This window comes from Poromitra crassiceps, assembly GCF_964638095.1.
Source record: "Poromitra crassiceps genome assembly, chromosome: 1".
NCBI classification, from domain to species: domain Eukaryota; kingdom Metazoa; phylum Chordata; class Actinopteri; order Beryciformes; family Melamphaidae; genus Poromitra; species Poromitra crassiceps.
This window is the reverse complement of record NC_139623.1, coordinates 69,499,227-69,526,430: the sequence shown is the minus strand read 5'-3', so window position 1 is coordinate 69,526,430 and position 27,204 is coordinate 69,499,227. Positions and strand designations below refer to the sequence as shown.

Below are 27,204 nucleotides of genomic sequence, written 5' to 3'. Positions count from 1 at the left end.
TGAAAATGAATGCTACGTTTTGATTCCCATGTGCATATTACTGTGAGAATATTGCTGATCATCAGTTGTTCAACCTAAGATATTGCAATAACATAAGCTAAATGCTGACAGATTTGAGACTTTTGATAGATTTACTTTGAGCCATTTGGTATGTATCTGCCAGTGTGTTTTTGTCAATAAACATTGCCAACAAAGAACCTTGTTGTGTAGGCTATGTGCTAAAGTAAATCATGTACCCGAATGTACCCCAAATCTCATAGAACGAGCCCATTATAGTTGTCTGGTCAGAGCAGGCAGGTTGTTAATAAGATGTGATATAAAGATATTTGATGTCGAGTGAACCAGCTTCGACCAAATGACCAGGAAGAAGAATGAAGATGGAGAACCAACCGACTGCTTCAAATCAACGAATGATTTATATTTATTGAAATATGGTTATCTGTAACAATTCGACATAAACAAAGGCTACACCATGCAACATATATTTTGATATCATTCAAACTTAAAGAATGGTTAATTTTCCACCATGGTAGGCTGTACTGCTGTGAAATGGTTACCTATATTTGTATCAAGTGTTGCTTGGTAGATTATCTATATATGCCTAATTTACCAGTAGACATATTCGTGCAAGACCTTAGGCTATGTTGAGTTATATCGATCTGATAAAGTATGTTTTAAAATAAGGATAACAAATTGCTGAGCTTGGCGGATGCCTCAAGACAAGTATGTATCATTTTTAAATGTCCAATACCATACAGAAAAGCAAATTGAACAAACGACCAACAGCATTCAAGTCTGCAAAAACTTGTGATGTTATGTCACGTTAACATATAACCTTATGACGCTTACTGTATAACATGGACAGACCATTTAACGTTAGGCTACTTTACATACCGTTAGATAACGTTAAATGGTCCGCCATGTTATGAGCGTCACGTTACATGTATGCCATCTATACAGTTACGTGTGTCTACTAACATTATTAAAATATCATAAAGTAGCGCTATTTTCTGATAATTTGCTAAAGTATGACTTGCTATCTGCTAGCCATACTAGCCTTGTTTTGCTAGGTTTTCTTATTCATGTACTTTCCGCAGACTAGATGCCTTTGCGGCACATTGCTGCCTCTAACGGGCGGAAGTATTACTGTTTCCCAATATCCGAAGTATATCGCCTATTTTCCTCGAAATGGGGCTATAATTAAAAAAACTGGAGCCTTGAGAGCATGAAAAATACTTGAAATTGTTTTTTCAGACCATAAACTCATTTGTAAAGTGTTTATTTAAGACAGAGACCGAGAGAGAAGTTGGCTCGTTTCACATAGAGTTGAATGGACGTTCAGGGATGATGTTACACAAGCTGCGCCCCCCACTGGCCATTTGAGAGTATGGCAACTTCCGCATTGGCCTCAAAAAGAGACTGGCTGTATTGCCGACTGATTAAAACGCACCTTGGCTGACAGAGAGATCTACGGAATTGTGTTGCTAGGCAACAGTTTGCAACCTAGCTTATTTCCTGTCAGCTATTGTATTAGCAAACACTGCAACAGGAAGTAAGCTGGGGGCAATTTAGAAGTTTGTCAAGTTAAGAATGTTTAGGCTATTGCCAATGTTGTCAAGTTAAAACCGGCTATATAGGTTGACAGCAATTCAATGGATAAAGCCAGAGCCGTATAATAGAAGAGTTCCGACATCTCCATTCACTCCAATGGACCAGTTTTTTTCCAGGAAGTAGAAAGTGGAACTCTTGAGTAAAAAAAGCAGCACTGTCGAGTTGCAGGAGAATAGACAGTGTTGTACTTTGAAAGGGTTTTTCATCCCTTGAAATGAATCAAATTGTACATTATCGGCTTTATTTTAGCATGCAAAAGTAGCGCGAGACCCATTCCTGGCTGTTCATTGGCTAATGAATCTCGCATTTTGGTCCTCCGCTGACGCCACTCTCTCTCTAGAGGACACTAGATAAAGCCAAAGACATAGATATGGAGTCAACATTGGGGTGGGAGGGTGGCAAATTTGCTGTTGGTCCCGGATCAGGGTTCCCCCACCGCCCCCTGCATCATCATGCTCTCTCTCTCTCTCTCTCTCTCTCTCTCTCTCTAGACCCCTTATACAGCTGTCAACATCGTGTAGGCAAAAAGCCGTGAGCCCAGCATTGACAGACACAGAGAGCTGTGTAAAAGCCCCGCTGTCAGGACTGCTCTGTGCCCATCTGCGACACACAGTTAGATTTTAGTTTTAAAATGCAGTTCTCGGCTTACTACCACAGCTTATCGCCTAGTGATAAGCAATGTTATGCATCGAAATTAACGTTGGTTAATGGGATATGTCTTACAGACCCATACGCACTGGCGCTGTCAATTGGCCAAGCCTAGTGGCCAGCAATACATATCGTGCATTCCTTTATAACTGGGGATAGCGTAGATAATTATTCTGTAACTTGCAAAGATATATTGTTATGTTGATAATGCACACAACTCAATAATGACATTATGTAACGTTACTTGGTCGTTAACTAACCGAGCGATGTGGCTGAGCAGCCTACAGCTTCAGGCAGCTTATCTGATTATGAAGAGCACTACAAAGTCGGGCATTTTTAATGATGTCCTCGTTCCAATCAGTTCAACTCAATAATGACATTATTTAACGTTACTTGGTTGTTAACTAACCGAGTGATGTGGCTGTTACTAGCAGCCTACAGCTACAGCTTACCTGATATGAAATGAGCGGGCATTTTTAACGATTTCCTCTTTCGGCTTGCAACCAAAGACACCTACGGTTAGCATTAAAAGCAGTATGAGTTGACGGGATTCGGTAAAACTTTAGTCCTTGCTTTGTTGATAGTGTAACAGACTGTTCAGTGTTGTGTTGTGTTCTATTGCGTGTGTGCGAGGCTGTGTAGAACAGGATATGTGGGGAGAAGCTTGTTATAACGTTACAGCCTGGCTCTATCGTTTATTATTTTATAAACCAAGTGTGAATAGGCGGACCTGAATACTCTGCTACAATAGCTTTCCGATTCTGGCATTCCAGTGTGAGGAATAAACGAGATATCAGTTGGGTGAGTTACCCGTTGCCCCTAACCTCGTCCAAGTATGCCATAAATGGGTCCCAGGTGGTAGAAAACTTCCTAAGTGAATTTGGTCCTCAGGAACCTGAGTCTCTCCATACGTATAACAGAAACCATGTCTGACAGCCATAGCTGAAAAGAAGGTGGGGAGGGGGACTTCCACTCCCTTAGGATGAGTCTCTTGACGACGGTCGTCCCCTGCGTCAGAGACTGCTGCACAGCAGCAGGAAGGAGCAGAGAAGATTCAGAGCAGCCGAAGATGGCAAGTTCCGCCTCCGGCTGAAGGGTTACTTTATAGGCCTTGGAGTACCAATCAAATATTTTGGACCAAAATGTAGATAATAAAGGGCAAGACCAAAAGGCATGGGACAATGTACCCTCTGACACCTATCACAAAGTGGTGAGACCGAGGGATAAATCTTGTGCAACTAGACTTGGAATAATGAAGACGGTGAGTGACTTTAAATTGGATCAGCTGGTGTCTGCTGTTGATTGAGCAGAGTTGGACCACAGATAGACTCCTGTGTCCTGTCCCATATAAATTCTGATAAATCAACACCAAGTTCCTCCTGCCACGCCTCTCTTATCCTCTCAGTAGGGGCTCTGGTGCAGCCATCAAATACACACACAAATCTAGAAATAAGATGCCTGGAGTCGGGGGGGCTTAACAAAACATCAAAAAAGGCATGTTCATTTGGGATTACTTCAAAGTCATGAATCTTGGATCGAACATGAGCTCTAACTTGTAGGTATGTAAGCCAATGTGTGTTGGGGAAATCAAATTTCCTCCTCAGAAGATCAAAGGACGCAAAATGGCCGTCTATGTATAGGTCTCTGAAGAAAACCAGCCCCTTCTCACTCCAGGCATGGCAGTTTCTGTCTGACCGTGAGGACAAAAAACTGTGATAAAAAAAAATTGGCGTATGAACAGATACATCAGGTATATTCATAACTCTCCGAACCTGGCCTAGGATTCTGACTGAGTTTTTTACAACAAAGCTTAAATTTGTTAGAGCCCCGGGCCTTTCTAGCTTAGAAAACAGCAAGGCTGACAAGGAAGAATCTGCAGCAGAGCTGGCCTCCATCCTCAGCCACCAGGGCCCCAGGAGCCAGATTAACAGAAGTCGCCTGCCGCCAAAACATCAGAGCCCTAACATTAGCAGCTGAATAATGGCAATGATTATTTAGTGATTCTTGGGTCAAAACATGTCCTATACAGAAAAAAGTGTTCACCCAGGTGGACGGGCGGGCAGTGTCTGTCTGTGAGTCACGATTTGCGTCACATTTTCTGTCACTTTTCCTGACTGGCCCGGCCGACCGATACTGCGCCACCCACACGCCCCCCCTCCACACACACACCCACCCACACAGACATCACACCCACAGACACCCCCACCCCTCGATACTGATACCGATACCCATATCGATACCGATACTGTGATATGGACATGGATATTGATACCGGACACCCCCCACCCACACAGCCCCCACCCCCACAGACATTCCCCCCTCCAAAAGGCATCCCCCCACGGTATCGATACCGGTATCTTTACCAATATCAATACCGATACCAATATCAATACCGATAATGCGATATCAATATTGATACCTATACTGCGATATCAATATTGATACCTATACTGCGATATCAATATTGATACCGATAGTGGGTATCGATATCAATATCAATACCGATATCGGTATGGGCGTCGATACCGCTACCGGGATCGATAGCCGATACCGCCGCCGACCGATACTGCCGCAGAGCATTTCTATTTCCTGTGTTGCAACTAATATAGAAACAAAGAAAAATGGCTGACACAGAGTTGATCCCTATCCCTCAATTAATAAGACTGGGAAGACTCAACTGATTCCAAATGCCGATCACAACCCAGCCTCAAGCCACATGTCTGCCAATCACAAGCCAGACTCAAGCCACATGTCTGCCAATCACAAGCCAGACTCAAGCCACATGTCTGCCCAATCACAACCCAGACTCAAGCCACATGTCTGCCAATCACAAGCCAGACTCAAGCCACATGTCTGCCCAATCACAACCCAGACTCAAGCCACATGTCTGCCAATCACAAGCCAGACTCAAGCCACATGTCTTCCCAATCACAACCCAGACTCAAGCCACATGTCTGCCCAATCAACCCAGACTCAAGCCACATGTCTGCCAATCACAAGCCAGACTCAAGCCACATGTCTGCCAATCACAACCCAGCCTCAAGCCACATGTCTGCCAATCACAAGCCAGACTCAAGCCACATGTCTGCCCAATCACAAGCCAGACTCAAGCCAAATGTCTGCCCAATCACAAGCCAGACTCAAGCCACATGTCTGCCAATCACAAGCCAGACTCAAGCCACATGTCTGCCCAATCACAAGCCAGACTCAAGCCACATGTCTGCCAATCACAACCCAGACTCAAGCCACATGTCTGCCAATCACAAGCCAGACTCAAGCCACATGTCTGCCCAATCACAAGCCAGACTCAAGCCACATGTCTGCCAATCACAAGCCAGACTCAAGCCACATGTCTGCCCAATCACAACCCAGCCTCAAGCCACATGTCTGCCCAATCACAACCCAGACTCAAGCCACATGTCTGCCAATCACAAGCCAGACTCAAGCCACATGTCTGCCAATCACAACCCAGCCTCAAGCCACATGTCTGCCAATCACAAGCCAGACTCAAGCCACATGTCTGCCCAATCACAAGCCAGACTCAAGCCACATGTCTGCCCAATCACAAGCCAGACTCAAGCCACATGTCTGCCAATCACAAGCCAGACTCAAGCCACATGTCTGCCCAATCACAAGCCAGACTCAAGCCACATGTCTGCCAATCACAACCCAGACTCAAGCCACATGTCTGCCAATCACAAGCCAGACTCAAGCCACATGTCTGCCCAATCACAAGCCAGACTCAAGCCACATGTCTGCCAATCACAAGCCAGACTCAAGCCACATGTCTGCCCAATCACAACCCAGCCTCAAGCCACATGTCTGCCAATCACAAGCCAGACTCAAGCCACATGTCTGCCCAATCACAAGCCAGACTCAAGCCACATGTCTGCCCAATCACAAGCCAGACTCAAGCCACATGTCTGCCAATCACAAGCCAGACTCAAGCCACATGTCTGCCCAATCACAAGCCAGACTCAAGCCACATGTCTGCCAATCACAACCCAGACTCAAGCCACATGTCTGCCAATCACAAGCCAGACTCAAGCCACATGTCTGCCCATTCACAAGCCAGACTCAAGCCACATGTCTGCCCAATCACAAGCCAGACTCAAGCCACATGTCTGCCAATCACAAGCCAGACTCAAGCCACATGTCTGCCCAATCACAAGCCAGACTCAAGCCACATGTCTGCCTGTGATGCTGTGGCTCATCTTGCATTAGGAGAGGCAATGGCAGAAAGCTATCCTGCACAGCATGTGAGGCTAGAAGGCGAGCAGTTGATGCATTCTAATGAGCGCTCCCTGGGAAGAAATATGCAAATTCATTTTGTCATCAAGAGGAAAATAGAGGACAGGACAGCAGCAGATACAGGAGAGGCCTAAAGGGGGAATTATGCTCACCCTGCCGTGAAGGGCGCGTGGGTGGAGCGAGGGGCGGGCGCGTCAAATGACGTAAATTTGTTGGGCGTGGTTATTCGCTAGCTCCGTCGGGCACTCGCGCGGTGCAACATTTTTTTCCTCACAGCGCGAGCAGCACACGGCTTCTCTCCAAACATGTCCGCTTTCGAGCCACTGAACCCTGAACACTGAGCTGTGTTTTCGCCACATTTCTTGACCCATGTGGTAGGCTATAAACTTAGATTTGCAACTGTTCGTTTTTAGTCATTTCACCAAGTAAATGTGTTGTGTTGAGAGCATTATTGAGAGAGATTAAAAGCAGCACAGAGTAGTAGGCTATCAGGGCTGAGAAGTAAAAACGGCTTTCAGTAAAAACAAGTTTGGTGAGTCCTTCATGTGCTGATGTGCGGTCGTTTGAGAGTGAAAGCGCACTCAGTACTGCACAGAGTTTCATTGCGACTTTTCACGGGCTGTTCTCTCCATTGTACAATACATGCTGATCACTTTCTGAGTATAATGGCATCACCCCCAGCGCGAGGTCTACACGGTGACTCACGGAGACTCGCGGGGCCCCACCCCCACGGAGCTTTGCTCGAGTATAAGAGCACCTTAAGGGAGCTACTCTACTACTCTCACATCTTCTATGCCTCTCGTCAGGGCCTTTTTAGCTGCCATATCAGCTATCTTATTAAGAAACCCCACTGAACTACCAGCCTACTCAATCCTATACAGCAGAACAACAGCTCCACCACAAGATCTGAGCGGGCTCCCAGGTTTCCTCCCCTCAATGCCATCAGGACTGAAACACAATTCTGAACATATGACTGCTTGCCTCGGCTTCACCTCCTCAATCCACTGCAATGCCCATACCATTAGTCAATTAGTGCTGTTGTAAAGACTGAAACTCCTCGGACAGTCGTTCATATTTCATGATTTCCAAATCTGGAATGTAAAATGCAAATTCCGGTTTTGGGGTCTTGGGCCCCATGCATCATCCGTATATAAAAGGGAGCCTTATGTTCAGACCTAACAGTGGGCCAACTTCTTCCGGGGTACACCTAACACTTCCGGTGGTCACGGCGCCAAAATACAAACAACGCCGAAGAAGAGAGTCAGTGCAGCGCTAGCAGTAAACAAAGAACGTAGCCTACTACACTACAAGCAAGCGGAGTATCCACTGTTAGCCGCCAGGTTAGATAACGTTATCGTCGACAATGCCGAGCAGCACGCCATGTTCCGTCAAAGGGTGCTACAATAATTCGATTAAGCGAAAACTGTTTTTAAAGCAAGAATGCGTTGAACATCGCCCGCAGCTGCGGTCTGAGTGTTGTGGAGCCCCATACGACCTGCATGCACCTCCAAAGAGGGAGGAAGCGCTACAGCTCTGGGTGAAGGCTTTAAACAGAAAAACCTGTTAGACCAGACCAAAACAAAAACAGTCAGCATAGCCACACAATTGTTTATTATAGTAAGATAGTAGACTATCAATTGAGCTTTGACTTTCAAATGTGGTAGGATATGATTGACAACAGGAGATGTAACGCTAACTGATTAGTGTAGACAAATACAAAATATATGCTCTTACCTTCCACAAAATGGACGCAGCATGGCTGCAGGACTTCCCCATGCCAGCTATGCAAGAGCACCCTGCTGTCTCTACTGCTCCCAGGCTTGTCACCAGTACCCAGGCTGAGTGTATTGCACTGCTGGACTGGCTGGGCTGAACGTCAGCCTTCAGAAATATCCGGTTGTTTACTTGGTGGAGTACTATGCAGCCCACTTTACCACTGTGAAGGTACTGGTAGGCTTCAGTGCTCTTATAGTTCTTCATAGTGGCACCATCTACTCCAAGGGACAGCACAAAATAATTGAAAATATCCCCGTAGGTGATTTGTGGCCATTTTCTCATGTCATCGTCCCAGTCGCTAATAGTTGACGGGTGCGGTACGCTATCTCCATCCGACTGCAGCAGTGTTGAAGACGTATGCGCCCATATATTAACCACGTTATCCATTTAAGTGCACAACGTTTACCGTTACTATTACTGCTAATACTACTAATACTAATTACTGCTAATACTGCTAATACTACTACTAATTACACTACTACTAACTACTGCTAGCCGTAAGCTTCTTCTTCTTCTTATTATTGCACTCCCTTCCTCACTCCGCCAAGCGGCGCTGCTGAGTTTAGATGATATTGGCGCTGCCGGCGTTTTTTTTTTTTTTTTTTGGCCGGAAGTCGTAGGACAGCCACAGTACCGGGTCAAATGGGCGTGGCTACATAAGGTGAATACAGTGATGTCATAAAAAAAAACTCGTAACGGACAAGCCCGTCTTTTATTGTCACACGAACACCACAATACATGCATGCGGCCACAACACACTCATGCTGACGGTGGCCGGTGAAAAGTGTCCTCTGCATTTAACCCATCCAGGCATGTCCTTTCCTCCGAGGGGCAGGCCAGGAGCAGTGGTCGCTTTCTCGTACAGCGCCCGGGGACCAACTTCGGATGTTGTCGTCACTGGTCGGATGACGATGACGATCTGATCTTCTGCATGTTTTTAGTGGGGGGTTATATACGGAGGAACCCCCTGGGGGGTACGGGGAGAACATGCAAACTCCACACAGAGAGAAATTCACACACATGAGTCTATAGTCACACACATTAAATCCATTATAGGTCTGCTGCCCCCTTACTTAACATCCTACTTATCTCGTAATCAGTCCAGTTATAGCCTACGGTCCCAGGACTTCATCACTTTCTCCATCCCCTCATATCAGTCCGTACTGAGCACGGAAAAAAGGCCTTCTCCTACTCTGCCCCCTCGGCCTGGAACACGCTTCAGCAGAGTCTGAAGCTGTCCAGCTTGATTCCCCTTGCGAGTTTTAAATTATTGTTAAGAGATTTAGAGAGAGCTTCTATGGTGTGCTCATGCTGAATCTCTTCCACTTTTAACATGTATTTGTTAAATGTTTTGTTTCTTTTCGTTTTTGTACGGACTGTATTGATTGTTTTTATGTCTTTGTAATTTGTACTTGTCTGAACAGGTCACACTTGAAAATGAGACCTCGGTCTCAACGTGTTTTTACCTGTTTAAATAAAGGTTAAATAAAAAATAAAAAAATATAGTTCAGTGATGATGTCACTGATGACATCACTGATGATGTCTGTGATGACATCAGTGATGATGACATCAGTGATGTCATACATAGGCATTGTGACATCACTGATGATGTCATCAGTGACACACACACACACACACACACATGAGAGAGACTGAGGGAGAGGGAGAGAGAGACTGAGGGAGAGGGAGAGAGACTGAGGGAGAGGGAGAGAGAGGTGAGGGAGAGAGAGGCGAGAGAGACTGAGGGGGAGAGAGACTGAGGGAAAGAGAGAGGGAGACATTACGCATGCGCCAATAGGGCAGGCAAGGCCACGCAGTAGCCGAGCTGCGGGCAAGGCCACGCAGTAGCCGAGCTGCGTATGCGAGCTGCAGGGCAGGTGAGGCTGCGAGCCCGCATAGCGGGCGAGCCTACGAATCGAGCGCGCGTAGTGTGCGAGATGCCTAGTCTTTATAAATTTGGAGATAATGTTCGCAGTTGTTCTTTAGCCTTCCCCCACTATGTCAATGTCACTATAAATAGCATATCATGTTTTCTTATTGTTTCTAAGACAATGAGATCTATTTCTGGCATGGGTCAAATTCATGGTGGTACAACTGGCCAGTGGATGATAGGGGCCACCCCTACCTCTTCCATCTCTTTATTAACCCTGAAAATTAAAAACTCATTCTTTGCTCTTACTTCCCCCAATTCCCACACATCTTCTAGAACTCATTGTACTGGGTTCTCCACTTAGGTTACTTATCCAGTTTTGTTCGCTGGATTCCCAGTGGAGTTTCTCCCATTTCTACCAGTAAAGCTGGAATTGGGGTGGTACAGAAGACCCCACAACATAATCTGTGTCTTTGCCTGCACTACATTCCATTTCTTGAGGGACGATTTTGCTGTTCCATAACATAAACAACCATCGTCTAATCTTGATGTTATCATTGCTCTGTAAATCATTAGTTGTTTATCCTGGCCAGCACCATCAGAAATCATATGCATTTTCATGTTAAAATAACACTTTCATTTATCATATACCAAATCAAAAGTTTTTGAAGTCAAATTCCTTCTCAGTTAGTATTGTCTAGCCCTGCCTGAAAGAATATATCCATCGTTGAGTGTTTTTCTGGGGGTATGGAATCCATATTACCCTCTAAAGGCAATATGGATATGAGCAAAATACAGCACCATATTCAATCGCACTTACAAACTTTGATTGCTGTTTCCATGAGTTTCCCTCAACACCAGATGGTTACAAACAGCAAGCACATGAGATATTGTCAGCATCTCAAACATGGGTCTCATGGTTGGGGAGTTCATTGTTCCTGATGGGGGAGGAGGAGCAAAATATCTTTTGATCAGATTTTAGGTTTTTTTGCATATCATAGCGGACTGGAGTATTGGCTTTGGTGGAGTTCTGCAGTGTCCGAGTGTACTTTTAATATATTTTAAGCTGATTTCCCATTCTAAATAATGGCATGCTGTTTACGCAATCTTTTTTATTTCACTTACCTGCAGGCCCCCCTTAAAAAAAAATCACAACAGCCCCCTTATGGACCTTTTAGAGTGCAAGTTTTGGACCTCAAGACTTGCACTCTATGTTGACGATGTTTGAGCCAAATCAGAAGAAATTCCATCAAGCCGTTCTTGAGATATCGCGTTAATGAACTTGGAAATGGCGTTCGAGAGGTCACAGTGACCTTGACCTTGACCTTTGACCTTTGACCACCAAAATCTAATCAGTCCATGCTTGAGTCCAAGTCGATGTTTGAGGCAAATTTGATGAAATTCCGTCAAGGCATTCCTGAGATATCGCGTTAACAACCTTGAAAATGGCGTTCAAGAGGTCACAGTGACCTTGGCCTTTGACCTTTGACCACCAAAATCTAATCAGATCATCCTTGAGTCTAAGTCGATGTTTGAGGCAAATTTGATTAAATTCCGTCAAGGCGTTCCTCAGATATCGTGTTAACGAACATCGGACGTACGTACGTACTTACGGACGGACGGACAACCCGGATCCATAATGTCCATCCATAATCCATAATAATAAAAACATAAAAAGTGAAATTTTTTGACTCCCAGACATTTGCATAAAATCATGAATTCTGTGATGTTAGGCATTCATCCTGGACTTAAAGGATGGGTTTTCCGTGGGGAATATGAATATATATTAAATCTCACGCCCCTAAGGTTTTCGAATCCGTTTAAATTTTTGAAATTGGTTATTAACTGCCATGCCTATCAAGCATCTATCACATTATTTCCATGTCGCTCTGACGCAAAACGCGTCAGAGCGACAATCCCCGCCTTGCGGAAGTCGTGCACCTATGAACTACAACTGTTGTGAGCCATGGTCCCGCCTCTAGAGGTCCTCCACGCCCCTTCAGAGGTCTGAAGAAAAACAAAAAGGCAGCCATCTTTTTCAACCGCGTAGCCTCCTGTAGCTAATATTAGCTTTCCATAGTTCCTTGCAAACTAACCCGATCTCGGGAACGGAAGCACGTACCGACACGGGACTGGCGGCATTGGAAAGCTCGTCAAATTTTACATCTAGTAGTAGGTGGGTTGAATTAACGAAATCAACGCTGAGCAATGTACCCGTTTTTACACATTTTTACAGAAAATAGTTACAACATCAGATGCGCGTAACTCCTACGAAAATGCCTTAAAATGCATGAATTTTTTTTTATGAAGACATCTCCCGACATATATACTTCAGTTTAAATTTGGTGCAATTTGGAGGCAATTTTATTTTCGATTTATTTCTTCTTCTCTCCATTTATTATTGTCGAAGCCTTCTTCTTCTTCTTCTTCTTTGAGTTTTATGGCGGTTGGCAAACATATATGTGCATTACCGCCACCTACTGGAGTTTGATATCAGCCAAATGGCTGAGGGGTAGGCATGGGTCGATTTCCGGTTTTACCGGTTCGGTTCGGTATACGAGCCCAAACCGGTTTGATCAGGTGCGAACCGAAAAAACCTAAAAAAAAAAAAAAAAAAAAAAATAGTTTTTTTTAGTTTTTTTTGCCAGTCCATTCTGATTGCACTATTGTTCGTATTAGCCTCTTCTCAAGTTGCACTAGTAGGCAAAAGTCTTATTTTGTTTATTATGTTGATGTTTGAAGAAAAGTTAAGCTGAATAGTTATGAGAAATAAAAACAGTGTGTTGTTACAGTTAAAAGGTTCTGCTTATTTGTATTCAGTGTTCGTGCTGGTTGGCAGCATACCAGCTTAGAGGTGCATTATCGCCACCAACTGCAGCCGCTTTTATACGTTTTTTTGGGGAATATCGAACCGGTTTCAAAATGTTCAAACCGACCCATGCCTAGGCCCTATATTGTGTGAATTTGTGAGTTTTGAAGTTTATAAGGCAGCTCAGCTGTAAGCCAATCCATTCTGATTGCACTGCTTGTGTTTTTATTAGCCTTTTCTCAAGTTGCACTATAGGCAGAAGTCTTATTTCATTTATTATTTTGATGTTTAGAAGAAAAGTTGAGCTGAATAGTTATGAGAAATAAATACAGGGTGTGTTTGTTACACAGGTGTCCTGCTTCTTTTTATTCAGTATCATTGCTGGTTGACAATACCAGCTTAGAGGTGTATTATCGCTATCAGGTGGACTGAAGTTGCACTACAGACAGTTATGGGCCACACTCGGGAGCCCTGCTTAAAAAAAAAAAAAAAAAAAAAAAAAATTTAATTACAAAAAAAATCGGTATACCGGTTCGATCCGGTTTAGACAGCAATATCGAACCGGTTTTAAAATTTTCAAACCGACCCAGCCCTACTGAGGGGTGGGCATGGAAATGAAGGCCACGCGAGCCCAGTGCATTGTGGGAAATGTAGTATTTCGAGTCCCCGCACCCGCACCTCCCCCCCACCACCCCCCCCCCCCCACACACAGAGTGGATTTCGGTTGATATCTCTGTGAGTAAACCTCCAATTTCAAAAATTTCAACTTATTCGAAAACCTTAGGGGCGTGAGATTTAATATATATTCATATTCCCCACGGAAAACCCATCCTTTAAGGCTTACTATTTCCCCATCATGTATGGGATGATATCCTATTTTTTATCAGGACCCATTTCCTCATGTTTGGCATAGGGCTCAATTATATGCCATTGATCCCTATGCCAAACAGGGGCCAAAAGGTGGTCAATAGTAGGGGTGGGAATCACCAGATGCCCCACGATACAATATTATCACGATACTTAAAGGCATTATTTGTAAGATTTTTGCCCACTAGTCACGCTGGACATGTTACGTCAAAATGTTATATAAAATTAAAGTCATTTCATTAGGGATGCACCGATCCACCCTTTTCACTTCCGATCCGATTCCGATACCTGAATTTGGATATCTGCCGATACCGATATTATGCCGATACCAATATTTTTCTTGAATATACAGTATAGGCAAAGATTTTGAGAACAAGATGTGTGAATTAAGAGCACGGGCACAGTTCCAAAAGGACATAGCGAGCTGCAACGTTATGTGTTTGACTGAAACCTGGCTCTCACCTGAGACAGCAGACCACACCATCACAATACCTGGATTTAGCCTGCACAGGTCTGATCGGGACCCAAAATGTTCCGGTAAGAAAAGAGGGGGCGGTGTTTGTTTGATGCTTAATAAGAACTGGAGTACCAACAACACTAATATCGGGACGTTTTGCTCAGCAGACCTGGAGTATGTCATGATTCAGTGCGTACCCCACTACAGCCCGCGGGAATTTACCACAGTAACCCTAGCAGCTGTGTATATTCCACCACAGGCAGACACAAAGAACGCTCTCAGAGAATTGGACCACGCGATCAGCGCACAGAAAGCAAGACAGCCGGAAACGGCGCTGGTGGTCGCAGGAGATTTTAATAGAGCGAACCTGAGGAAGAGAATGCCCACCCTCCACTAGGGCTGCAACTATCGATTATTTTAGTAATCGAGTATTCTACCGAATAATCCATCGATTAATCGAGTAATCGGATAAGAACCCTTTTTTGTGTTTTCAAAGGCTTATCGTAAATATACACCAAAAAATAAGATAAATCTCTTCAAATAAACAACTACATTAGTTTCTTTCTTAGAAAAAACAACATTTTTATTTTTAAATTGCATAGAACTGGCAGTGGCACCATTCATCTTTTCACTTGAACATGATGGACCCGTCCTTACAAAGCTGTCCATAGTACGCTGTGATCCGCTGAAAAAGAGGTGAAATAATAATTAATATTGATATTTATTAGGTAAGTTCATAACAAAACTGGAGAATGCGCATTTACACACCCTAGACCTGTTGCCTATTATTGACACAAATATCAGAATAGCAAGATAACAGGTCAGGTGGTGTAATAATTGGAGCCTAAAATGCACCAATTAAATAGTTTGCAATCATCATGAGAAGAGTCGACCGGTCTAGGGTGTGTAAATGTACATTCTCCACACACACACTCTTTCTCTCTCACACACACTCACTCTCTTTCTCTCTCACACACCCACACACACACACACACACACACAACGCTGTTAAATTAGCCGCTAACGTTAGGTTAACGTTAGGTTGAGCTTTGTATTTGTATTTCAGAAAACGGCAAGCCACATCAAAAAAATGCAGCGTGAATGCAGTTACTAATAGTCATATTGGCAACGTGGCAAGCCAGCAGCACAACTACTACTAGTCTTAATATCAAGTAGCAATCATTAGCATACATTTACATTAGCGTTGTGTATAGTTAACGTTACGTTACCTTGCTCCGCTCGACGTAGATGCGCTGGTGGATGCGTAGACTGGATGTTTACGGTTCAGGTGCTGAAGCATTGACGAGGTACTGTTCAAGATTCAAGATTTCAAGATTCAAGATTCAAGATTTTTATTGTCACTCCATGGTACAAGTACCACGTGTGAAATTCTTGTGCAGTGGACTCCGTTTACGACATAGTACAAATAGGCAACAAGCAATAAGTAATAGGCAATAAGAAATAGGCATCAATAAGCAATAAGACAGCAATAAGGGAATAAGAAATAGGCATCAATAAGCAATAAGACAAGTCGGTGGCTTATACGACAGTGGCATATTCATTGCACATAGGTGCACATGTCATGTGCATACGTTAGACGTGTTCAGACATTCCAAATTCGACGTTTTATACATACATGTGCAAATAGCATGTACCTTATTAAACATACACTTAAATAGCATGTACCTTATTAAACATACACTTAAATTTACAATTAAACGTTAGGCACCTTATTAAACATACACTTAAATTTACAATTAAACGTTAGGCATCCGTAATAGTAGCAGCTGCAGTATGGTACGGTACGACTACTGCACTATTTTGTGCATATTAAGGAGTCTCGTGTCCTGCGGGAAGAAACTGTTCCTCAAGCGATTTGTGCGTGTTTTTGGAACCCTGTATCTCCTCCCTGAGGGTAGCAGGGAGAACAGGCTGTTGTGGGGATGGTTTGTGTCTTTGATGATCTTCAGGGACCTCCTGAGGCACCGCTGGTTGTACAGTTCGTGCAGTTCTGGCAGTTCACCTCCTGTTACGTGATGCCTCACCCTCCGTAGCGCTCTGCGGTCCATGGTGGTACAGTTCCCGTACCAGGCGGTGAAGCCGCCTGTCAGCAGGCTTTCAATGGTGCCTCTGTAGAAGTCCCCGAGGATTTCTTTCCTCAGCCCGAATTTCTTCAGGCGCCTGAGTCCGTGTAGTCGCTGTTGGGCCTTTTTGACAACAGTGGCGGTGTGGCCGGCCCAGGTCAGGTCCTGGTGGATGTTGACTCCCAGGTACTTGAAGCTGTCCACCCTTTCCACCACTGTGCCGTTGATGGTGATTGGGGGGTGTGCGCCCCCCCCTCTCCTGTAGTCTACAATGATCTCCTTGGTCTTGGAGACGTTCAGAGAGAGGTGGTTGTCCTGGCACCATTGTTCCAGGACCCCCACCTCCTCTCTGTAGGCCGTCTCGTCGCCCCCCGAGATCAGCCCCACGACCGCTGTGTCGTCTGCAAACTTCACAATTGTGTTTGAAGTTTGAGTCGCCACGCAGTCGTGGGTGTAGAGGTCGTACCAGAAGGGGCTGGAGACGCACCCCTGGGGTGCTCCTATGCTAATGGTCAGTGGGGAGGAGGTGAGGTTGCCCACCCTCACCACCTGGCGGCGGTCTGTCAGGAAATCCAGGATCCAGTCGCACATTGCCGTGTTTAGTCCCAGATCCCTGAGTTTGCTTACCAGCCTGGAGGGTACTATGGTGTTGAATGCTGAGCTGTAGTCCACGAACAGGGGGGGGGGCATCTATGTGATGGCTAATACATTATGTCAGACAAACTTTCCTGGACTCTTGGCTTCATTATTCTAAGTTGGTCACCGGTCTCATCATATTGACTTGAGTCACTGTCTTGTTTATGCGGGAAAAGAATGATGATTATTGATACAAATTCCATTCTATAACACACGTAAACACAAACAGTCTATGAAAGGCACGACTTCCCATGCCACCGTAAACATTAGTTTACATTAAACTACTGTACTACCGTAAACATTAGTTTACGGTGCATTAGTTTACCCTCATAGAGGGTGAAAGGCTTCTTTCACTGCTTTCAACACAATAACTCGCATGTCTCACTAGATATATAATAGTCTTTTGTGGGCATCTAGTAGTGCTGAATATCACCTTTAATGCCTTTAAGCCCCAATATGATAGTATTGTGCGATATTCTAGTATACTATTTGGCAAACTATTTAATTGGTGCATTTTAGGCTCCAATTATTACACCACCTGACCTGTTATCTTGCTATTCTGATATTTGTGTCAATAATAGGCAACAGGTCTAGGGTGTGTAAATGCGCATTCTCCAGTTTTGTTATGAACTTACCTAATAAATATCAATATTAATTATTATTTCACCTCTTTTTCAGCGGATCACAGCGTACTATGGACAGCTTTGTAAGGACGGGTCCATCATGTTCAAGTGAAAAGATGAATGGTGCCACTGCCAGTTCTATGCAATTTAAAAATAAAAATGTTGTTTTTTCTAAGAAAGAAACTAATGTAGTTGTTTATTTGAAGAGATTTATCTTATTTTTTGGTGTATATTTACGATAAGCCTTTGAAAACACAAAAAAGGGTTCTTATTCTAGTATACTCTCTATCCTAGTCCTGTTAGACCTCTCCGCCGCCTTTGATACGATTGATCATCAGATCCTTCTCTCTAGGCTCAGTTCATGGGTTGGTCTCTCACCCACTACCCTGAACTGGTTCAGAACCTATCTCTGTGGCCGTGAATACTCAGTCTATATAAATGAATTTTCCTCAATGGGAGTTCAAAGTCCCTGTGGTGTGCCCCAGGGATCCATCCTGGGTCCTATCCTCTTCAATCTGTATCTCCTTCCTTTAGGTGCCATTATTAGAAAATTTAACATTGACTTTCACTGCTATGCTGACGACACGCAGATTTATTTATCCGTCACCCCCCCCAACCTTATACCCATCGACAACCTCCTGAACTGCATCTCCGAAATTAATCAGTGGATGAGCCATAATTTCCTGCAACTCAATCAGGACAAGACTGAAATCCTGGTAATTGGTGACAAAAAAAAAAGGGAAACCATTGTTACCCACTTAAAAAGCAGAGGGCTTCATGTCACCTCCCAGGCCAGGAACCTGGGTGTCATATTTGACACAGAATTAAACTTTGATGCCCATATTCGAAATGTAACAAAAACTGCTTTCTACCACCTTAAGAACATTGCCAAAGTCAAACCTTTCCTCTCTCATGAAGATGCCGAGAGACTAATTCATGCATTTGTTTCTAGTCGTCTAGACTACTGCAATGGACTTCTCACCGGTGTTTCAAAAAAAGTCATTAATAAGCTGAAACTGGTTCAAAATGCAGCTGCCAGAGTGCTGACAAACACTAAGAAATTTGACCACATAACTCCTGTTTTAAAGTCTCTCCACTGGCTACCGGTTGATTTTAGAATCGATTTTAAGGTGCTCTTAGTGGTTTTTAAAGTTTTACATGGACTTGCCCCCCCGTATCTTAATGACCTTTTATCAGTTTACGCTCCTGTCAGAGCCCTTAGGTCCTCAGAGTTATCACAACTTCACATTCCGCGGTCTAGAACAAAAAGATACGGAGAGGCCGCTTTTAGCTCTTATGCCCCTAAACTGTGGAATACCCTTCCCCTAGAGTTGCAGAACTCCTCTTCCACTAATGCTTTTAAGAAAAATCTTAAGAGCTATCTTTTTACAAGGGCATTTTCTTAACATTTATCTTCTTTTTATTTTAATCTGTATCTTGTTTTATTATATCTATCCTGGGCCCCATTTGTTCTCATTTTTTTTTAACTGTTTACTTTACTGTTTTATCTTTATCCAACTGTTTTATCTTTCTGTAAAGCACTTTGAATGGCATCTTATGTTTGAATTGTGCTATATAAATAAAGTTTATTATTATTATTATTATTATTATTATTGTGATACATTGAGTATTGTGATATTGCAATTTATTACTATGATTTATTATTTTCAACTACAAATTATGTCCCCAAAGGGAAAAAAAAACTTGGTCAACATCTGCTTTATCTAATGACTGACACTGTCATAAAAACATGTCATAAATGTTGCATGCACTTGACAATTTATATGATAAAGTATTGCGATACTTGGCATTCGTGTGATACGATATATTGCCACACAAAATATTGCTATACTATGCTGTATCGACCCCCACTTTGATGATAATAATAATAATAATAATAATAATAATAATAATAACAATAATGCTACTACTACTACTACAACAACTACTACTACTACTACTACAATCCATTAGCCTTTAGCAGCCTATATTGAAAATATCTAAATTTCTGTGTTAAATGAGTGGTATCATCATAAAAGCTGGAATTTAAAGGGCTTAAATTATGAAATTGACTTAATATTTGGTAGTTCTGTTCAGGAAGCTGAGTAAAATAGTTGGTGAAAAATAGTTGTTCTTGTTGTTTTTTATGCACCAACCCCCTGGAGCCTTTTTTGGGATCTATAAAGGCCCTAAAGGGGCTTCAGTGGAAACTCCAAAATTCATAAAAAAAAAAAGATATAAAAATATAGCCTATGTCAGATATCATCATTATCATAGTATAGTAACAGCCAACATGAGGACAAACAGAATAATTAAAACGCCAGGACCATAGGGGGCCTGAGGGTTTAATGTTGATTTAATGTTTGATCTGATTCATTAACACACAGGACAAGATGTTACTATCCCTTGTGCCAAAATCCGAGGTAAAACACATTTAGAAGCCCAATCCAGACTAAAAACAAGCTAACAAACAATATAACAAACAGCAAGCTAACAAGCTAACAAACAATATACAAATCACCAGTTACCTATTAAATGCGGCCACGTCCACGTTCATAATGTATCATTTCCTCTGGATGAACAATCATTTACAGAAATCCTGCTGCAGTTTAGGCTACTTGAGTTACCACCACTATGTGCAGAGACAGTAGCCTGCGGAACCACTGCGGAACACTTCGTTTCCGACAAAAGGGGGAAGGAAAAAGCCGCTGCACAACCGCCGGCGAGCGGAAAAAGAACGTTTGTCACACGAACTAGAAGAGTGATGCACATGGCGAGAAAGCTACAGTAGCGGCGAGTGGAAATTCATAAATAGCTAGATCTGTATTTGGATGCATTTGGCCGATAGAAGAACTCCTAACGGGCGACACAACATGAATTTCATTTCGGTATGTATCACTTGCATGCAGCAAGACGGAGAGATGAACCCGCGCCTGAAATTCTGTGACACCTATCTTTGTCACGTCAGCTAACGTCAGTAGCACGCTAATTTAGCCACTAACATAAGCCAGTGTAAAGTGTTGCTACTGTCTGTAGGCGTGTAACCTTCGTTAAAATGAGCACGCTAGCTTTAGAGATGAACGGTTGTCATAGATGTGATTAATGCATAGGCCAGCTACAATTTAGCTTGATCTTAAAACGCCATCTTGCTACGTAATTCGGTGTCCACCCGCTATGCCGACCACTCGCAATGCCGACCTTAGGTTTAGGCGTGGGGGGTGGGAGAGGTTAGGTTTTGGGTTAGGGTCTGGGGGAGGTTAGGTTTAGCGTGGGGGTGGGAGAGGTTAGGTTTTGGGTTAGGGTCTGGGGGAGGTTAGGTTTAGGCATGGGGGCTGGGAGAGGGGAGGTCGGAACAGCGAGAGGTCGGAACAGCGACATGGAACCCGTAATTCAGGGTGTGGGTCTAGTAGTGTAGTTGTATAATTGATGGGCAACACGTTGCATGGCCAAGGAGATGTCTCAGCAGCCCAGATTAGTATTTGTTTTAATTCTCCAATAATCAATACATGACGCCACACAAAAATGCATTGCAAACAAAGTATGTATACACAATTATCTGCAATATTCAGAAACAACATAAACAATTCAAATACATACACCAGGGGGTATTGGCACTATGCTAGCTAGCTAAAGACTTCAACAAAGCTTTTCTATTTGCAGAAAATTCAGTAGATTTTAACTCATTGAGTGCCAGCCACTTTTGGAGAACGGACGCTCCCAGTGCCAGAGTTTCAGAGCGTTTTCAGTGATTTCTCGAGGCCCACAGAATATTGTGTGATATTACTATGTAAACACTGAACACGCACAAAGAACGATGAGACTCTATTCTATCATCTGCAAAAAAAAGTTTATTGATCCCATTTTCCGTTCTTTAGTTATGAGCCGGAGAAGATAGCTTGATTCATCCAAAAAAAGCAATTTTTTTCTAGAAGCTGAGATAATTGGCCTTTTGTGAAATTAATCATTTCAAGCACATCACTGACTCTGAAGCTAATCTTTTCTAATGTAGTCACACCTCAAAAATAATTTCCTTCAATAAAACAGTTTAGGCCAGGGAATTTTGTTTGGCAGAATAATATTTTTAGCTACAACCAGCAGCGCTGGCCCCTGCGTGCGCTGCTGGTTGCAGCTTCTTGCTGGTTTTGATTTGCTGCTGGTGGGTATCGGATATTCTGGCTTGCGTTTGTCAATCCTGTCCTGCTGCCTGGGTCTGTCTGGGTGTTGCGTGCTGCTCTGCGTGCCCCCCCCCCCCCCCCCCCCCCCCGCCCCGCCCCGCCTCGCCTCAACTGCACACTCCTCCTCCTGTCTGTGGTGGCTCTCTGCTGAGTTTGCTGTGCGCACAGTGAAGGGTGCGGAACAGCCAGGCTTTTTTACAGCGTTCCGCGTGTGTTTGTCACCGGCAACGATGCTTCCAGTTGAGAATAATAACAACTCCACGGTGTGGATGTGCAGATGTGCTGTCGCAACCGACACGGAGCGGCTCAATTGTGGGAGCAGATTGGCTGCTGCAGGCACAGCTGCAGTAACGTGCTTCAGCATATCGATGCATACGGATGCGATGGGATTTCCGTTTCCATAACGACTTCTTCTTTGTTTTTTCCTTGCCTTTCTGTTATGTGGAGAGCACTGTCGCCACCTAAGGGTTCTGTAAAATAGGTTAGACACATCCAATAGCTATAATATTTGTACATCAGAGGCAGAAGGCTTTGATCGACGCCCCACCGTCAAAAAACGCAATTGACGAACATGTCCGTCCTTGGCACTCTACGTTACTATTTGAAATGACGAACATGTCCGTCCTTGGCACTCAATGAGTTAATACAGTCCAGTTTCCTTTACAAAGACAACAAATAGGGATGTTATTGTGTGTGAATTTACATTTGTTGTGAATGTCAAATTGAGCAAGGATAATGATCAGTTTGATTATATAGCACTAGTTCTTAGGCCATGTTCACATTACAGGCAAATCCGATTTGCTGCTAAAGTCATTATCTTGATTGGTTTCCCAAATCTGATTTGGGAGTGTGTCCGCACTGCCACAAATCTGGTTTGGGCAAGTGTTCAAGTCGGATCTGTGTGTCCAGATACAATGAGCCAACATACAATGTTTCTGGCAGTGTTTGCATGTCTGCTCTTTGCTCTTCAAGTCCAAGTCCACTCTCATAACACACCCAGTGTGTCTAACGTTTAGTAGTCTTTGGTCAGTGATTTTCAGGGCACTTTTGTCTAACCTGATGCAGGTGTTTATTCAGAACACTGTCAGTGTCTGCCCACTGCCATCAGCCTGCCTTACGATGTTACACTGTGGGATATGTATGTCCACCACATCAGCATTCTGATCATATAAAATAAACTATAGCACCTCAGGGCTCGACGTTAACTTTTAAAAGTGGTTGCCGGAGGGGCAACCTGGCAAGAGCTTTTGGTTGCCCGAATAAAAATATGGTTGCCCAATTTTAGTCGCTTTATATTTTGAGTAATTAAGATACTATGCAGTCATAAGCCGGCTTAATAATGACGATGTGACAGAAAAGTAAGTATAATAATCTATAGTATAGTATAATAGGCCTATTCAGTGTGCGCACCGGGTGTAGTAGTAGTAATAATGATAATAATAATAATAATAAATTTGTGTCATTTCGTTTTCTAAACAAATCTTATTTTTTGTTTTTATAATGCATTTGCACTGAAAGGATTTAACTAATATTTGTGAACTTTCATTTTCATATATTTTTCAACAGTTATTGTTCATATTGTGCTTAATTTATTAATTAAAAGTGTTATTGATAATTAAGTAGCCTACCCTCCTCCAGGCCCGGCTCCAGACCCAAGTTACAGAGGGGGCCTGCCCCTAGCTTGGGGGGGCCAAGCTACCCAAGGGGGGTCCGGGGGGATTCTCCCCCGGAAGAAGATTTTGTACATTTTAAAGTAAAATTCGTCAACCTGGTGCATTTGAGAGCAAAATGAAGAGGCTAAATCTGTGAAGAACTACACACATCTCTAATGTGTTGTGACTTTACAAATAATTAGGCCTAAACAATTAATATTAAGTGTATTTACACATTGTGCACAAATTGCATTCATTGTGACAAATTTACAATAGTTAATATCCAGCCAGAATCATTGCAAATGGATGTTCAAAGTAACAGTTAGCAATAGCATTGAGTTAATCAATGCCTAATGACAGCCAGATTCCATGTTAAACTTTAAAACAGAAAAACGTTTTTAGCAACAAAAAAAAAAAAAAAAAAAAAAAAATTGAATGGGGGGGCCAGTTTGTTAAATGGGGGGGCCCGGCCCGGTCAGGCCCGGCCCGGTCAGGCCCGGCCCGGTCAGGCCCGGCCCGGTCAGGCCCGGCCCGGTCAGGCCCGCCCCTAACGCCGGGCCTGCCCTCCTCATGTTCATTCAGGGATACTTTGATGACAGTGGTTTGGGCCCCCCACTCTGATGTTGCATAGGGCCCCAAAAGGCCCAGAAGCGGCCCTGCAATCCCTCTCTCTCTCACCCCGTATGAGAGGCTGACAGGCCAGGGATGCAAATCATTTCTCAGCACATATACGCGGTGGTAAAACGTTTTTGAAGGATGTCCTGGTCGAGGTGTATGTTGTAGGCTTGTTGTAGGCTACATGCTTTGCAGTATAGCGTTATGCTGGAATTATGCTTGAAGTTTGGGCTGTCGCACGGAAATGAGAGACACTGAATCTTGACGAGGAAACGTGTGGAGCGTTTATACACTGTGTGTGGGTTTCTGCTCGCGGAAGTGAGCTGGAGTCTTGAAAACTCCACTTTGTCCGCCCAGCCGCGTCCACGTAGTTACACAATTCGGGGTGTGCACAGCCAGGCGAAAACCGTCTGCACAGCAGCCTTGTGGAGGGGCGCGTCTGCTGATTTAACTAACTTTTCCGTGTGGACACTCGCCGATGCGGGAAGCATATGAGACCTAAGCGCTTGTTGTAGGCTACATGCTTTGCAGTATAGCATTCGTTTTCCGTCCCGTTCAAAGACGCACGGGTATTTCACCTCAATGACAATTTCCTCGTCCTTTGTTTCTGTGCGGGGCTGCGGGCGGACGAGGTTCTTCTTGCGTCTTGCAGCCGCTGTGATTGTGTGCGAGCAGCCCCACCTGTCCCAGTCAGTACTCGTTAAACATACCGCACGTGCAGCATGCATCACGTAGGTTCCGACTGGTAATTAGTAACATCGTTTCGATTGTAACAGCAATAAAATGTCACATATATGTCACTCACAACAAGTATTAAAACATTTATTTGGTGTATATTTTGCTGTTTGCTGCTGTACATATTTTGTTGCATGTTAAATCGTGGTTGCCCCTGGGGCAACCAAAGACCGAGAAATGGTTGCCCCATGTTTTTTTTGGTTGCCCAGGGCAACCGGGCAGCCGTTAATGTCGAGCCCTGCACCTTTCTTAACACGTTCACTGCCGTCGACGAGATATCTCGTCAAAGAAAATCCAACGGTTGACTTTTCGCTTTCGCTTTCGCGCTGGGAGCTGGCGGTGGGGGATTGCAAATTTGCATAATAGATTATGGGTGCAACACACTTTGAAACACCAGCAGAAAGCCCAGAATCGCACACAGCTTCATCAAAGCTCACAACCGAAAATAGAGATGCTGCGATCCGATCATGTGATCGGATATCGGCGCGATATCAGCCAAAAAACATGGATCGGATCGGATCGGATTCCAGCGAAAATGACCGATCCAAGGCTCCGATATAAGCACTCCATTCCATGACTCCGCTCCAGGATTTCTATCCAGCATGCAGCAGCAGCAGCAGCAGCAGCACACAGAGGCACACAGAGGCCGCGTTGAGCCTAGGATGGCCAGGGCCAAAACGTCAGACACACCCGTCCTTAACCTATGTGCGATTCGAAATCACGCGTCCGCACCATAGACTGGCAAAACATGGCTGCCCCCAGTGTGGCTGACAGAAACAACCACTATTGCAATTTGCAAGACATGTCCCGCAAGGTTTCTGAGATTAGGGGAAAGTCTAAGCTGGCGTTACGCTAAACCAAACGTGGGGATGAGGCAGCGGATTTGTTTTGGCGTTAACGTTAGTTGTTGTGATGATGGCTAACGGGGCTAACGTTAGCTAGCTGGTTAGGCTATCTAGTTGCAGGGAAGCGCTCCACAAGCTTGTTGTGACCAAAACCCCCGCATTTAAAGCATTTCATACTCCCAGAGCTGGCGTAAACCATAGAGAACCTCATGCATTAGCCTACTCAAAATGTAACGTCCAGGGTTTGTGTCTCCAAAATCAACTAACGTTAACGTTACATGCAAGCTAACGTAGCTAGCTGCGGAGCACTCATGATCTATAAGGAAAACGAATGCGCACATAGCCTACATAATTTTCAACATCACATACATGTATTTTCTTTAATCTAGACTACAGGCATCATTTTTCAGTCAAAAGTGAAACGACACAGATGGCGTATAGTGAGGCTTTCCATGCCTCACTATAGAACTGGCCCCATGCAAAATTCAGACCGCTTATATGTTGCCGTCATGCCAATAAGAGTCTAAATGTATTTTTTTATGTTTCATCTGCAGACTAAGCAGCTAGGCTTTCGGTTCTATAAAAGCCATTATTTTTTGTAATGACTATTGAGTGATACACTTTACTAAAAAAAATATTATATCACAATAGTGATGTCAGATTTGCTTAGGTCAGAGCTATGGAATATTAAATCCATCTTTGCTCACAACATTTGCCCTTTCTTTCTTCTTCTTTTTTACCCCAGGTGTGCATAAAATACAGGTTAAGAACTTATGATAAAGTCATGGAAATCCATTGGTCAAAATGTGTATGAACCCTGAAGGGTTAAATTGAGCATTTATGAGAGATTTCAAAAATATCGAGATATATATCGTGTATCGCGATATAGCCGAAAAACATTGCAATATTCTTTAGAGGCCATATCGCCCAGCCCTAATTTGATTGTTATGTTTTAGTTTTACATCAAATGAATTAGATTAACTAAATTGTTTACATACTATATTACCAAAGCACACACATACATACCTAACCCTAAAAATGTTTGTTGCCTGCTAGCTATCAGACAGCATAGAGAGACTTAAATATGTGCTGTATCGGTATCGGATCGAAATCGGTATCGAATCGGGTATCGAAATTTGATCTGAATCGGATCGGTTTTGAGCTAAAATATCGAAATCGGATCGGAATTGAAAAATCTTGATCGCAGCATCTCTAACCGAAAACCCAGAAACGAACGAGCCCGATTTTACAGTCTAATCCAGACTCGCCCGACGAGCGGCCGTGCCAGCAGCAGCAGCACAGACAGACAGGCAGCAGAAACTCGCCTGTGACAACACTGCAAAGCCACCAGAGACACACCTACGGAGGGAGGAGTTTGAAGGAGAGGGGGGTGCGGGTGCTGTTATGGAGGAAATTACTGTTCAAAGAACTATATTGTTTAGATGTCTGATGTCTCACTGATGCCAAAAATAAATGGTTAAAGTGACTGTTCTGCCTGTTCTATCGAATCACGCACGCACGCACGCACACACACACACACACACACACA

The 27,204-nt window shown here is 43.8% G+C and overlaps 1 protein-coding gene across 1 annotated transcript in view; it reads left to right on the top strand.

Moving 5' to 3' along the window:
- Positions 1-20,402: 20,402 nt before the first annotated feature.
- Positions 20,403-27,204, top strand: part of uspl1 (ubiquitin specific peptidase like 1) — a 45,720-nt gene continuing 38,918 nt past the window's right edge. Inside the window, exon 1 of the mRNA XM_083634850.1 lies at positions 20,403-20,521. The gene's annotated coding sequence lies outside the window, so the exon portion shown is untranslated. The remainder of the gene's footprint in view (positions 20,522-27,204) is intronic.